The sequence below is a fragment of the Lepidochelys kempii genome, chromosome 14, assembly GCF_965140285.1.
Source record: "Lepidochelys kempii isolate rLepKem1 chromosome 14, rLepKem1.hap1, whole genome shotgun sequence".
Taxonomy (NCBI): Eukaryota; Metazoa; Chordata; order Testudines; family Cheloniidae; genus Lepidochelys; species Lepidochelys kempii.
The window spans coordinates 48870877-48885147 of NC_136393.1; the positions used below are offsets into that span (position 1 = coordinate 48870877).

Consider the following 14271-nt stretch of genomic DNA (forward strand, 5'->3'; position numbering starts at 1 on the left):
GTGGGTTGATGGAAACAGCTGGGGTGGGGGTGGGGGAAAAGCCCTTTCCTCGGATCTGACCAAACCCAGCCCACAGACGCCGCGTGGGAAAAGAACCCAGGAGTCCTGGCTCCCCCCCATCCCCACGCCTCTGCCCAGCACCGGGCCCCCTAGCGCCGCCCTGGGGTCAGCACCACCTCCCCCGCCCCTCCCCCCCTCCCGCCTCCATTCGGCACTGACATTGATGGGTTCTTAAGGGCCCCATTTGTTTCCCGGCCCAGGCGTGAATGTCGGGGGGCGGGGGGGGGAGGACTGCGCAGGCAGCCCCCTGGGGGGAGATCAGCTGAGGCTGAAGCTGCCGGGTCATCCATTACCAGGGCCCCTCTGGCCCCAGACGGGAACGGGCTGCTTAGAAACAGCCGGTGCCTGGGTCAGAGCCGGGGAGAGAACCCAGGAGTCCCAGCCCCCCGCTCCAATCACTGGACCCCACTCCCCTCCCAGAGCTGGAGAGAGAACCCAAGAGTCCTGGCTCCCAGCCCCCCCACTCTAACCACTAGCCCTCACTCCCCTCCCAGAGCTGGGGAGAGAACCCAGGAGTCCTGGCTCCCAGCACCCCCCCCGCCCCGCGCTCTAACCACTAGCCCTCACTCCCCTCCCAGAGCTGGAGAGAGAACCCAGGAGTCCTGGCTCCCAGCCCCCCCACTCTAACCACTAGCCCCCACTCCCTTCCCAGAGCTGGGGAGAGAACCCAGGAGTCCTGGTCCAACCCCAGGATCCAGGGAGACCAGCTGAGTCAGGGAACAGGACAGTTCCTGGGGGTCCCCTTCCCCTTGCGGGCCCCGTGAAATCATTGGCTGACAAGCTCTGGGCTCCCCTCCCCCCTGCGTGCCAGGGCAGGGACGCTTTAAGAGCCGGCTCCATGCCCGCTCAGCCGGCAGGATAATTTGTGCCTCAGAGGAATTCCTGCCCCATGACTAGGCCTCGCTCCCCCACGGGATTATGGAGCCAAGGATATAGGAAAGGGAGTGGGGTCTAGTAGTTGGGGGGGGGTGAGCCAGGACTCCTGGGTTCTCTGCCAGCTGTGGGAGGGGAGTGGGGTCTAGTGGTTAGAGCAGGGGGGGCTGGGAGCCAGGACTCCTGGGTTCTCTCCCAGCTCTGGGAGGGGAGTCTCGAGGGGCAGAGCAGTGTCTCGGGGGGGGGGAACAGGTGGCTTGTCCCCCCTCGGTGAAGATTTGTGCCCACCGTCCCCAAAGAGCCAGCTGGGCGCTGGGGATCCCAGGCCCAGGCCGGGGCTGACTCATGGCCTGGGCAGGGATGTTTCTCCGCGGGGGTCATGGGAGCAAACGGGGCAGGAAATCGGACTTGGCCTCCGCTGGATGGGCCCTGTGGTGGGGGTCGGGGGGTACCCAGGAGCCCCTGGGTCAGATCCAGGTTGGGGCAGGGAGTGGGGGGGACTGGGCTGGACCGGCCCATTTCCAGCTGGCCAGTTCTGCAGGAGTAGAGTATCTACCTTCCCGCCCTCCCTCCAGCAGCCCCCCCCCCCCGACTCCCCCCCGGGCATGGCAGCGGGGGGGGGGCTACCTGGCAGCCTCTTCCCAGGAGGGAATCGACCATGCAGCCCAAAGGCTCTGGCTCGAGGGTGACCCCTGGTGGCCAGAGCCGGTAGCGCGGCCACATTCCCCCTGGCTTAGTTTTTCAATGCAAAATTACACTGTGTGGGTCAAACCCCCAGGACCCCCCCTCCCCACCTGCTGGGATCAGACCCCTGGGTCCATCCAGCCCGGTATCCCCCCACCCCCCGCTGGGATCAGACCCCGGGTCCATCCGGCCCGGTATCCCCCCCACCCCACCTGCTGGGATCAGACCCCTGGGTCCATCCGGCCCGGTATCCCCCCCCCGCCACCTGCTGGGATCAGACCCCGGGTCCATCCGGCCCGGTATCCCCCCCACACACACACCTGCTGGGATCAGACCCCTGGGTCCATCCGGCCCGGTATCCCCCCCCCCCCACCCCCCGCTGGGATCAGACCCCTGGGTCCATCCAGCCCGGTATCCCCCCCCCCCCCACCTGCTGGGATCAGACCCCTGGGTCCATCCAGCCCGGTATCCCCCCACCCCCCGCTGGGATCAGACCCCGGGTCCATCCGGCCCGGTATCCCCCCCACCCCACCTGCTGGGATCAGACCCCTGGGTCCATCCGGCCCGGTATCCCCCCCCCGCCACCTGCTGGGATCAGACCCCGGGTCCATCCGGCCCGGTATCCCCCCCACACACACACCTGCTGGGATCAGACCCCTGGGTCCATCCGGCCCGGTATCCCCCCCCCCCCCACCCCCCGCTGGGATCAGACCCCTGGGTCCATCCAGCCCGGTATCCCCCCCCCGCCACCTGCTGGGATCAGACCCCGGGTCCATCCGGCCCGGTATCCCCCCCACACACACACCTGCTGGGATCAGACCCCTGGGTCCATCCAGCCCGGTATCCCCCCACCCCCCCGCTGGGATCAGACCCCGGGTCCATCCGGCCCGGTATCCCCCCCCCCGCCACCTGCTGGGATCAGACCCCGGGTCCATCCGGCCCGGTATCCCCCCCACACACACACCTGCTGGGATCAGACCCCTGGGTCCATCCGGCCCGGTATCCCCCCCCCCCCCACCCCCCGCTGGGATCAGACCCCTGGGTCCATCCAGCCCGGTATCCCCCCCCCCCCACCTGCTGGGATCAGACCCCTGGGTCCATCCAGCCCGGTATCCCCCCACCCCCCGCTGGGATCAGACCCCGGGTCCATCCGGCCCGGTATCCCCCCCACCCCACCTGCTGGGATCAGACCCCTGGGTCCATCCGGCCCGGTATCCCCCCCCCGCCACCTGCTGGGATCAGACCCCGGGTCCATCCGGCCCGGTATCCCCCCCCCACACACACCTGCTGGGATCAGACCCCTGGGTCCATCCGGCCCGGTATCCCCCCCCCCCCCCCCGCTGGGATCAGACCCCTGGGTCCATCCAGCCCGGTATCCCCCCCCCCCACCTGCTGGGATCAGACCCCTGGGTCCATCCAGCCCGGTATCCCCCCCCCCCCCCCCCGCTGGGATCAGACCCCTGGGTCCATCCAGCCCGGTATCCCCCCACCCCACCTGCTGGGATCAGACCCCTGGGTCCATCCAGCCCGGTATCCCCCCCCCCCACCTGCTGGGATCAGACCCCTGGGTCCATCCAGCCCGGTATCCCCCCACCCCCCGCTGGGATCAGACCCCTGGGTCCATCCGGCCTGGTATCCCCCCCCCCCCCCCGCTGGGATCAGACCCCTGGGTCCATCCGGCCTGGTATCCCCCCCCCCCCCCCGCTGGGATCAGACCCCGGGTCCATCCGGCCCGGTATCCCGCCCCCCCCCCCCCCGTACCTGCTGGGATCAGACCCCTGGGTCCATCCGGCCCGGTATCCCCCCCCCCCCCCCCGCACCTGCTGGGATCAGACCCCTGGGTCCATCCGGCCCAGTATCCCCCCCACACACCTGCTGGGATCAGACCCCTGGGTCCATCCGGCCCGATATCCCCCCCCCCCCCCCCGTACCTGCTGGGATCAGACCCCTGGGTCCATCCGGCCCAGTATCCCCCCCACACACCTGCTGGGATCAGACCCCTGGGTCCATCCAGCCCGTATCCCGCCTCAGAGGGTAGCCAGCACTGATAGTTTTATGCTAAGGTCGAGAGCGCCCCTGATGCAGCTGGCCAGTTCTGCAATCATGGAATCTATCCTTCCCCACCTGCCCCCTTCATCTATCCCCTGCCCACCCCCACCAGCCCTCTCTGTATCGTGGCGTTCACCCCTTCCCAGCACATTCACACCCTTCCAGCGCGAGCCATATGCCCCCTTCCTTTTGACACTCCTTTTTTGAGTCCACGGCCTCATGCGGCAATGAGTTCCACAGGCCACACACCAGTTATTACGTGCCAATGGCCAATCCGTGAGGGCAGGACAATGACAGGCGAGGCCTGGGCTGTTTCTTATTGGTCAGTCCCAAGTTGAATTGGGCGGAGCTAGGGGAAGGGCTTAGCATGCTCATGCAGTTGAATTCAGCCGGTTATTAAAACGCTGTGGTTTATTATTCTCCTGTGTGTTATTGGACATTTTATTACATACTCGATCTTATTTCGTGGACTTACATTAGTAATGCGTTGCTGAATGATACAATACACTAATGTCGCAAGATACCACGGCTAGATGGTATTCCCCGTACCTCTTACGACCATGTATTTAATTACTACTAATTCATTTACTGAGATCGACTGGCGACGTGCGATTAACCGACATCCACAGCTGAGACGTACGATGTGAGAACTAGGCATTATGGTATTTACACTGCACTCCGCCATTTTGAACGCCTCGAGAGTACCTCTTATTACTAAGGGTTCATTGGTGTGCTGCCACTCATGGATGGAGCCCCGCTGATGGAAAGCAGGCTGTGAGAGGCAGGGGATGCATTCGTATTATAGCATTCCCATGATGACGTTACCCTATTTTCTACATTTGATGTTATTAATTTTATTATATGGAGAGCTTCTGAGGGGAACCATTATAGGACAACTAGGAATTATTATACCATTGGCGTTTATGTTGAAAGGTACTCCTTTACGATGCTCTATTTAGAGGGCATCTTAGTCATAAGTGTGAATTATTTTCTTAATAAATTAGTATTAAGACCTACCGGTGAAAAACACTGCACGAATGCTAGAGGTTAGGTATTATGAGCATTATTAATCATTAGCATTCACACTCACTAATTATTTTTGCCTCCTATCAAAAATCTCTCCAATCTCAACCGGCCTGGCCTCTGTGCGTGGGGTGGGGGGCTGAATTCAGCTCATGCCCCCATCCCTGTGAATAAACTAAATGTACCCCAGTGACCCTCACCCCCCCAAAATACAGATCTAAGTGTGGCTGCAAAATCTCTCCCCCACCGGCCCCCAAAATTTGCCAAAGCAACCCCTTGTGCCCTGGGGGAAGGGGAAGAAAGAACTGAAGTCAGGTCACCTGGGGGAGTGAGAGCACAGTGTGTGAGACGCACTGGAGCCCCAGGCCCCCGTCACAGGGCAGGACCCCGGCTGTGTCCGGCGCTGTACAAACACAGGATAAAAAGTCCCAGCGAGCCGCCAGTCCACGCCCCAGCCTCCAGTGCTCAGGAGCTACCGGGGAGCTCGTCTCTGCAGGCTGCGGGAGATGTGGAGATGGAAGAGCACAGTGCCCGGGAACCGCAAGGCGCTGTGGCTTGCTAGCTACGTGCCCCACGGTTCAGGGGTGAGTGGGGGTCTGACGGGAACTGGAAAGGGGGCTGCTCTACGCCAGACTCCCAAGCCAGTCAGCAGAGGGTGGGGGGAGTGAGCACGAAGGGGCTCCCGGGTTGGGAGCGGGTCCTCGGGGATCTGTTACGTGGAGGGACACGGCAGCACCCAGGAGTTTCCAGGGCGCGCCCGGGGTTCAGAGAGGGACCGAGGGGAGCGGGGCGGTGGGTGGGTGAGAGCGAACGGCCACTAGATGGCAGCAGAGGATCAGAAATGGGGGGGCTCTGAGTACAAAGTCTAGATCCCCACCTCTGCGTGTCCAGCCAGCCCCCCACACCCCTCCTTCTGCCCAGTCAGCCCCCCACTCCTCCTTCTGCCCAGCCAGTCCCCCCACACCCCTCCCTCTGCCTGTCCAGCCAGCCAGCCCCCCACCCCTCCTTCCCTCCCTGCATCCAGCCCCCCACCCCTCCTTCTGCCCAGCCAGTCCCCCCCACACCCCTCCCTCTGCCTATCCAGCCAGCCAGCCCCCCACCCCTCCTTCCCTCCCTGCATCCAGCCCCCCACCCCTCCTTCTGCCCAGCCAGCCCCCCAACACCCCTCCCTCTGCCTGTCCAGCCAGCCAGCCCCCCACCCCTCCTTCCCTCGTTGCATCCAGCCCCCCACCCCTCCTTCTGCCCAGCCAGTCCCCCCCACACCCCTCCCTCTGCCTATCCAGCCAGCCAGCCCCCCACCCCTCCTTCCCTCCCTGCATCCAGCCCCCCACCCCTCCTTCTGCCCAGCCAGCCCACCAACACCCCTCCCTCTACCTGTCCAGCCAGCCAGCCCCCCACCCCTCCTTCCCTTGTTGCATCCAGCCCCCCAACCCTCCTTCTGCCCAGCCAGCCAGCCCCCCACCCCTCCTTCCCTCCCTGCATCCAGCCCCCCACCCCTCCTTCTGCCCACCTATCCAGCTCCTCACACACCCCATCCCTCCCCCCCTGCCCAGCCCCCTACACCCCCTCTCCATCCACCCCCTCGGCCTCTCTATCCATTCTCCCCCCACCCCCACCCGGGCTAATAACTGGCCCAACACACGTCCCCGAATTGCGAGCTCAGAGGTGGGGGGGGGTAAGGGTCCCAGGAACCTGTCACCATGAATACAAAAGGGAAACGGAAATGCCAAATGAGCCCGAACGAAGAGGCCTCGGCTCTCACCCAAGGGCCGTGCTGAGATCACGCCCCTAAGCGGTGGCATTGTCTCCCCCCACCGTGTACTTTTCCACCCCTCTTCTCTTTCCACTCGTCTCTCCCCCCTTTTGCCTCCTGTCAAAGGTGCGTCTGGAGCAGCCGGCCACGCCTGCACCCTGCTGAGAGCCGGCATGCAGAGAAGCAACGGAAGCAATGCTCTAAGCAGCCCAACATGGGACGAGTTTGCCAGGTCTCGGCACGGCTGCTCAGACCATGTCCTAGGCCCGCGTTTCTCCAGCCGCCGGGTCGCAAGCGAGAGTCAAAACATAAGAGAACATAAGAACGGCCATGCTGGGTCAGACCAAAGGTCCTTCCAGCCCAGCGTTCTGTCTCCGACAGTGGCCAATGCCAGGTGCCCCAGAGGGAATGAACATAACAGGGAATCATCAAGTGATCCACCCCCTGTCACCCATTCCCAGCGTCTGGCAAACAGAGGCTAGGGACACCATCCCTGCCCAGCCTGGCTAATAGTCATTGATGAACGTATCCTCCATCTAGTTCTTTTTTGAACCTTGTTATAGTTTTGGCCTTCACAACATCCTCTGGCAAGGAGTTCCACGGGTTGACTGTGCATTGTATGAAGAAATACTGCCTTCTGTTGGTTTCAAACCTGCTGCCTATTCATTTCATTGGGTGACCCCTAGTTCTCGTGTGATGAGAAGAAGTAAATAACAATTCCTGATTTACTTTCTCCACACCAGTCATGATTTCATAGACCTCACTCATATCCCCCCTTAGTCATCTCTTTTCCAAGCTGAAAAGTCCCAGTCTTATTAATCTCTCCTCATACAGCAGCCCCTAATCACACCCCTAATCAGTTGTGTTGCCCTTTTCTGAACCTTTTCCAATTCCGAGACAGAGACAGAAGTTGCGTTTCGGAGGGCTGTTGTTCTCTCTCTCCTCGTGCGTGCGTCTGGCTTGGTTCGTCTGCTAGAAAACGGGCCCGGCCTTTCCCAGCAGCAGCAGAAACAGCCCCAGCCCTGGTCACCTTCTTCTGTGTTCCCCAAGGGCAGTCACGCCCTGCCCCGAACCCCGACACTGCAGAACAGGGGGGGCTTTCCTGCTCCAACCTCCCCCGGCGAGTTCCGGGGAACAAAACCCGGTGGGTAACAGGACAGCCTCATTTGGTGCTGCACATTGCCAAGGCTTGAACCGTTTTCCCTTCTTCTCTGGAGCGTCGACAAGAAGTTAACAAAAATGCCGGGTGTTTGCCATCGCGCCGAGACGGCGGAAGTCTCTGCTACCAACCGCCGAAGCTTGTCCGGCACCGGATCGGCAGGAGTTCAGTTACGGCGGCATTTCTGGGCCCCCTATATTCCATCTAAAATACATACAACAAACCTTTTCTATCCAGCTATCTTCCATCCCTCTCCATCCCCACATATTGCCCCCCCTTCCCATCCACTCCTCCCACACTCCTTCCTATCGCCCTCCCTTCCCCTCCATCCATCGCCCCCACACACCCCCTTCCCATCCATCCCCGCCCCACACATCCCCAACTTCCCCCATCCATCCCCCTCACACCCCTTCCCATCGCCCCCCTTTCCCATCCATCCATCGCTCCCACACACCCCCTTCCCACCCATCCCTGCCCCACACATCCCCACCTTCCCACCCATCCATCCTCCCACACCTTCCCATCACCCCCACCTTCCCACCCATCTGTTCCCCCCACACCCCTTCCCATCACCCCCACCTTCCCACCCATCCATCCCCCCCACACCCCTTCCCACCCATCCCTGCCCCACACATCCCCACCTTCCCACCCATCCATCCTCCCACACCTTCCCATCACCCCCACCTTCCCACCCATCTGTTCCCCCCACACCCCTTCCCATCACCCCACCTTCCCACCCATCCATCCCTCCACACACACCCCTTCCCACCCATCCGTCCCCCCCACACCTCTTCCCATCGCCCCCTTTCCCACCCATCCCTGCCCCACACATCCCCACCTTCCCACGCATCCATTCCCCCCACACCTTCCCATCACCGCCACCTTCCCACCCATCTGTTCCCCCCACACCCCTTCCCATCACCCCACCTTCCCACCCATCCATCCCCCCCACACCCCTTCCCACCCATCCCTGCCCCACACATCCCCACCTTCCCACCCATCCATCCTCCCACACCTTCCCATCACCCCCACCTTCCCACCCATCTGTTCCCCCCACACCCCTTCCCATCACCCCACCTTCCCACCCATCCATCCCCCCACACACACCCCTTCCCACCCATCCATCCCCCCCACACCCCTTCCCACCCATCCCTGCCCCACACATCCCCACCTTCCCACCCATCCATCCTCCCACACCTTCCCATCACCCCCACCTTCCCACCCATCTGTTCCCCCCACACCCCTTCCCATCACCCCACCTTCCCACCCATCCATCCCCTCCACACCTCTTCCCATCGCCCCCTTTCCCACCCATCCCTGCCCCACACATCCCCACCTTCCCACGCATCCATTCCCCCCACACCTTCCCATCCCCCCCACCTTCCCACCCATCCATCCCCCCCACACCCCTTCCCACCCATCCCTGCCCCACACATCCCCACCTTCCCACCCATCCATCCTCCCACACCTTCCCATCACCCCCACCTTCCCACCCATCTGTTCCCCCCACACCCCTTCCCATCACCCCACCTTCCCACCCATCCATCCCCTCCACACCTCTTCCCATCGCCCCCTTTCCCACCCATCCCTGCCCCACACATCCCCACCTTCCCACGCATCCATTCCCCCCACACCTTCCCATCCCCCCCACCTTCCCACCCATCCATCCCCCCCACACCCCTTCCCACCCATCCCTGCCCCACACATCCCCACCTTCCCCTCCATCCATCCCCCCCCAGTCTAATATCCATCCGCCCGCCCCTCTCCCCCTGCCCTGGTCCCCAGCGGGCTGCTCTCTCTATGGGGTGTCACGTCCCTTTGCATTTCCCCGCTTCCCACGCACCGACCAGCCCAGCTCCTGCCAGAGCCCGGGGCAGGGGGGGCGGAGCCCCTCCAGCCGCAGGTCCCCCAATCACAGCCTGCCCCCTCCTGCCGGCCAATCAGAAGGCCGGGGCAGACAGCCAATGGGAGGAGAAGGTCCTGCCTGCTGTTGGCGCTCGCGCGCTCCCGGCATGCTGGGCGGCGCGGACCGCCATGGAGCCGGCTCCTGGGGCGCCCGGGCGGGGGGCCGGGAGGATCCGCCGGCATCCTGGCCCGGGGCAGGGGGCCCCGGCTCGGGCCTGGCAGCGGGGAGCCGGGGGACGGGGACGGGAGCGTCGCCCTGAGCGGGAGCGGGGTGGGAGCTAGATTCGGATTGTGCTAGGCGCTGCACAGGCGCGCAACGAGGAGACCCCCCCCCCGCCCTGGCCGGCGCCGGGACTCGTCCTGGTTCCAGGTGAGCGCCCCCGCCCCGAGTCAGGGCTCCAGGCAGAGGGTCCCAGTGCGGATAAGCGTGTGTGTTGTGTTGTGTTGTTGTGCAGTGCACGAGGCGCGGGGGGGCGGAGATAAGGCCCTGTCCCCAGCCTCCGGTCTTGCACGCACGTGGCTGGCTGGGTGTGGTGTGAAGAGGGGTGCAGGTTTGTGTCAGATTGCGCTGCGTACAAAGACAGTGCTGGGTGGGGGTGGTGAACGCACAAGTACACACACCCCCCCACACCCACACCGGCAGCTGGGTCGCACTTTGCTGGCAGACTAGGTAAGGTCTCCTCAGCGAGGTGTGTTGCGGGTGGGCCTGGTTCAGCCATTCGGATGAAGGGGTGTGTTGACTCCCCACAATTGTGCGTTTTGGCGCAACCAGGGCGGAGAAATCCCTGCAGTGCCGGGGGTTCAGGGTTGCGGTGGTGCGTAGAGGTGCGAGGCGTAGGATTGTGTGGGGGGGGGGGCTGTCAGATCCGCGTGGGGCTGTGGTTAGGGGTGAGTGGGTTGTGTTGGCAGGGGCGGAGAAGTGTGCGTGTCCTTGGGCTTAGGGATGGGTTTGTGCCTCTGCAGGTGTGTTGTGTGGCTGCCGTTATGTATGGTATGTCTGATTGTGTATTGCGCATCCGTACGTGAGCATGTCTCTGGTTGTATATCTGAATGGCTGCAGGTTACGGCTGTGAGGTGTGGTGTACACACGTCTGTATTTGTGGGCGCTGTGTCTGTGGTCGTGTGCTGTGGGTCGGGACCCCTGTGTCGCTGGGGCTGTAGTTGGCGGTGGGTTGTGCAGGAGGGTGAGGGGATGTGTGTGAGCAGTGGGGTTGTGTGCGCGGATCAGGGTGTTGTCTCTGGGCTGGGGCTGTGTGCAGATGTTTACAGACGGGGGGGGGGGGTGTGAGTGAGGCCACCTGGGTAAGTGCTCCTGGTTGTGTGTGTGTGTGTGTGTGTGAAAGAGAGACACACCGGGACAGGGATGCCCCATGGGGTGTGCTCTGGGGTAAGCCCCTGTCACCTCAACCCGCCCGCACTGTCCCATGTGCTGACTGGGGGCCAAAGGGCAGTGACGGGGGTCCCCGAGGGCTGGGGGTCCCCGCGGGCTGGGGGTGCCTCTGGTATACATTACCCCCCCCCCCCCAGCCCTGCCGGTGCCCCTCGCTCCCGACCCACAGCCCCCTGCTAGCCCAGCCCTGGGCTTCTCCGCCCCCCCCCTCATCCCCCCCGCGGCTCCTCTCTGTAATTAACCATAGAGAAACTAATCACTTTTCTCACACACACCCCATCCGGTTCCCCCAGGATCCCGCCCCGGAGCCGGGACCCAGCGATCTCCAGCTCATCCAGCCGAGGGGCCGGCCGGAGACACCTGCCATCGCCAGCGGCCGGCTCCACACGGGTCTGTACCCCAAGGCAGTGGGGTCTAGTGGTGAGAACGGGGCGGGGGGGCTGGGAGCCAGGACTCCTGGGTTCTCTCCCTGGCTCTGGGAGGGGAGTCAGGGTACAGGCAGGCGTGCGCCAGGACTCCTGGGTTCCGTTTTCACCCAGTGTCCTTGAACGTTCTGACTTCCGGTGGCTGGGAATTGCGGGCCGCCTGTCTCTCACCGAGGTGAGGGTGACCAAAGGGTTAATCCCCAGCTTTCCCGTGGCATGCTGGGAGTTGTAGTTCTCAAGGAGTGAGACTGAGGGGTTTCTCATTCAGTTCCACCCCCCCGCGGCGCTGGGGTCCCCTTCCCTGTCCTCCTTGGATCCCCTTCCCTATCCTGGTCCCTGATCCCCTAGGGGCGAGCGGCCTGCACTGCCCTCCCGGACGCCTGGGTCCCATCTCGGTCTCCATGCCCCAGGGGGATGGGGCAGGAACCCATGCAGGAGCCTCCCACAAAGGCGTGCTCATACTCTGCACCGTGTGGGCACGTAAGAACCGGAGGCAAAGCACTGAAAGTAACGAGTGACGGGACAGCTGCTTCCTGTGTTGGTCCTGTATCTTCACTTCCTACACTTCCCCTGCAAGGCCCGGCTAGCTCAGGGGTGGGGAATTGGGGCATGGGGCCTCGCCTTATTTGTACCCCTTTTATTCAGCATGTCTCCCCTTTTCTGCAGCAGGCTCGCTGACGTCTCAGCAGGGTACCCTCGGCAAGGAGTTCCCATGATGACGAGGCACTGCGTTCCAGGGAAACCGATTCCTCGCACCAAACCTGCATGGTGCCAGCCTGCCTCGCAAGGGGTGGGGGCAGGGGTCACTCACCCTGCTGCTGAAATGCAGCCACCTCTGGGGTGGAACGCAGCGGAGAGGACGCTGCCGCAGACCCTGCTGCATGGGTGCTGAACTCCCAGGAAGCAGATGGGGCAGTAGGAATACGAGAGCAGCATTGGTCGCCGGTTCACAGCGGCGAGCAACTTTGTCTGGTATGTTAAACCAAGGCAATGGATAGCTAAAACTTTGTGACCTTGAAATGCATGCTGCTCCGGACTGGGGTGGGGCAGGGGATGCTGCCGCGGTCGCACACGGTGCCCTCCCACGAAGGCGTGCCTGGACCCCCCGTGTTCGGGTGCGTAAGAACCGGAGGCAGATGAACCGGAATGAAGAGTTACCGACGGGGTAGCCGCAGTCGGAGCGGTTCAGGTGTCTTTATTCCAACACATCCAGGACTGGGGACTGGCCGGCTCAGGAGGGTGGGGAAATGGGGCATGGGCCCTTTCCCCTCTAGGGGGCACTGGCTCGGACCCCCAGGCAGGGGACTGGCTGGCTCGGGGGAATGGAATCTGTTCAGTAACACTTAGGGCACCCCTGCCCGCGCTGCTTACTGGGGATCCGATCCTTCCCACCCCCCACAGCAGAGCAAAGTTGCTGCCTCTGGGGCTCCTCCCGGGCACCCCCATAACACTGTTGCATCCAGCTCCCCTCCACCAGGGCAAAGCCTGGGGTCTGCAGGGCTCTTCCCCCCCGGCCACTAACACACCTGCCTTCTCTCCTAGGCTCTCTGGACCCAGCTGGCAGGAGCCTAGGGAGACCCGGAGGCCAACTGCAGTTCTGCCACCAGGAGCCGGAGACAGCCAGGAACGAATGGGGGGGGTGGGGGGGAAGGTGCAATAAAAGCCCTGACCACTGGGTGGTGCCCTCATTCTGTGCACAGGTCAGCCCCCCCCCGCCCAGCCCAATTCCCCCCATATACACAGTCAACCCCCCTGCACGCAGGTCTCCATTAGAGCCACATTCCTAACCCCTCCTCATGTATGGGGGACCAGTAGGGCCCTCTGCCTCAGTTTCCCCTCTAAAATGGGGATAATGTCTCTGCCCTCCCTAGTAAAGTGCTGTGAGAGCTGATGAAGGGCACTGGATGGGAGTGTGGGATCCTCCCTGCAGTCTCCTGTCCACACAGACCCTTCACGGGGGACAGGTCCGTGTTGATCAGTGCAGCATTGGGCGCCTTCCTAGCCCTGGCCACCTAGTCCTGTGCCCACCTGAGCCCCTGCCTGGCCTCACCCAGGCTACTCTGCAGTGCCCCCAGCACCGCTGGGCATTCCCCACAGGCTCCTGGTCCCAGCCCAGCTGTACATCCAGCCGGCTCAGTTTCTTCTCCTTCCCTTCGCCCCCCTCCAGGTGGTTGACGCCTCCCTCCTGCTGGCTGCAACCTGTACCCCAGCTGCCATCTCCTGGGCACGGGGGTGGGCCTAGATCTCCCCACAGGGGGCCAGGTTGGGGCAGAGTAGCCACTGGGCCAATTGTAACGAGCAATGTTATAGTGGGCATGGCAACACCCATTGTTTCATGTTCTCTGTGTCTATAGATCTTCCTACTGTATTTTCCACTGCATGCATCTGATGGAGTGGGTTTTAGCTCACAAAAGTTTATGCCCAAATAAATTTGTTAGTCTCTAAGGTGCCACAAGTACTCCTCGTTTTTTTTTTTTTGCTGAACACTGAAGCTGTCGATCCAAGCTGGGCTGTATTGGGTGCAATATGGGACATGGCAGGAGGAGACAGGGCCAGCCGCGCCCATTCCCCTTTTAGCCCATTCTCTCAAGGCCGAGGACTTCATGGTCACCCCTCTGTAAAATCAAGCTGGAGGTTTATTGCTTCTTCCATGGAAACTGGCGGTGTTTGAGGCTCATGGGAACTCACTCCCATGTTTACAAAGCTCTGACATGTGAACCGGGCACTCCCGCAGGTGTGTTAATTTCTTGCCAGGAATCAACATGAATGGATTCAGTGGTTAATGATTGCTAAGCCTTTTGGAGAAAGCGCTAGGCAAGATTAACTGGTTACAGTGAGTGAAAGTGGGAGTCAGGACACTTGAGTTCTGTTCCCAGCTCTGGGAAAAAAGTGGGGTCCAGCGGGTTAGATCGGGGGAAACTGTTAAGATGGGAGGCTGTATCCTGGAAAG

The 14271-nt window shown here is 62.5% G+C and overlaps 1 long non-coding RNA gene across 5 annotated transcripts; it reads left to right on the top strand.

Moving 5' to 3' along the window:
* Positions 1-9599: 9599 nt before the first annotated feature.
* Positions 9600-13770, top strand: LOC140897768 (uncharacterized). Of its 5 annotated transcripts, none has more exons than XR_012154804.2 (4): positions 9600-9876; positions 11190-11316; positions 11988-12293; positions 12864-13770. It is a non-coding gene; the product is annotated as an uncharacterized LOC140897768 (long non-coding RNA). The 5 variants fall into 5 exon arrangements; XR_012154807.2 differs by having other exon boundaries at positions 11991-12293; XR_012154805.2 differs by having other exon boundaries at positions 11190-11286.
* Positions 13771-14271: the final 501 nt, after the last annotated feature.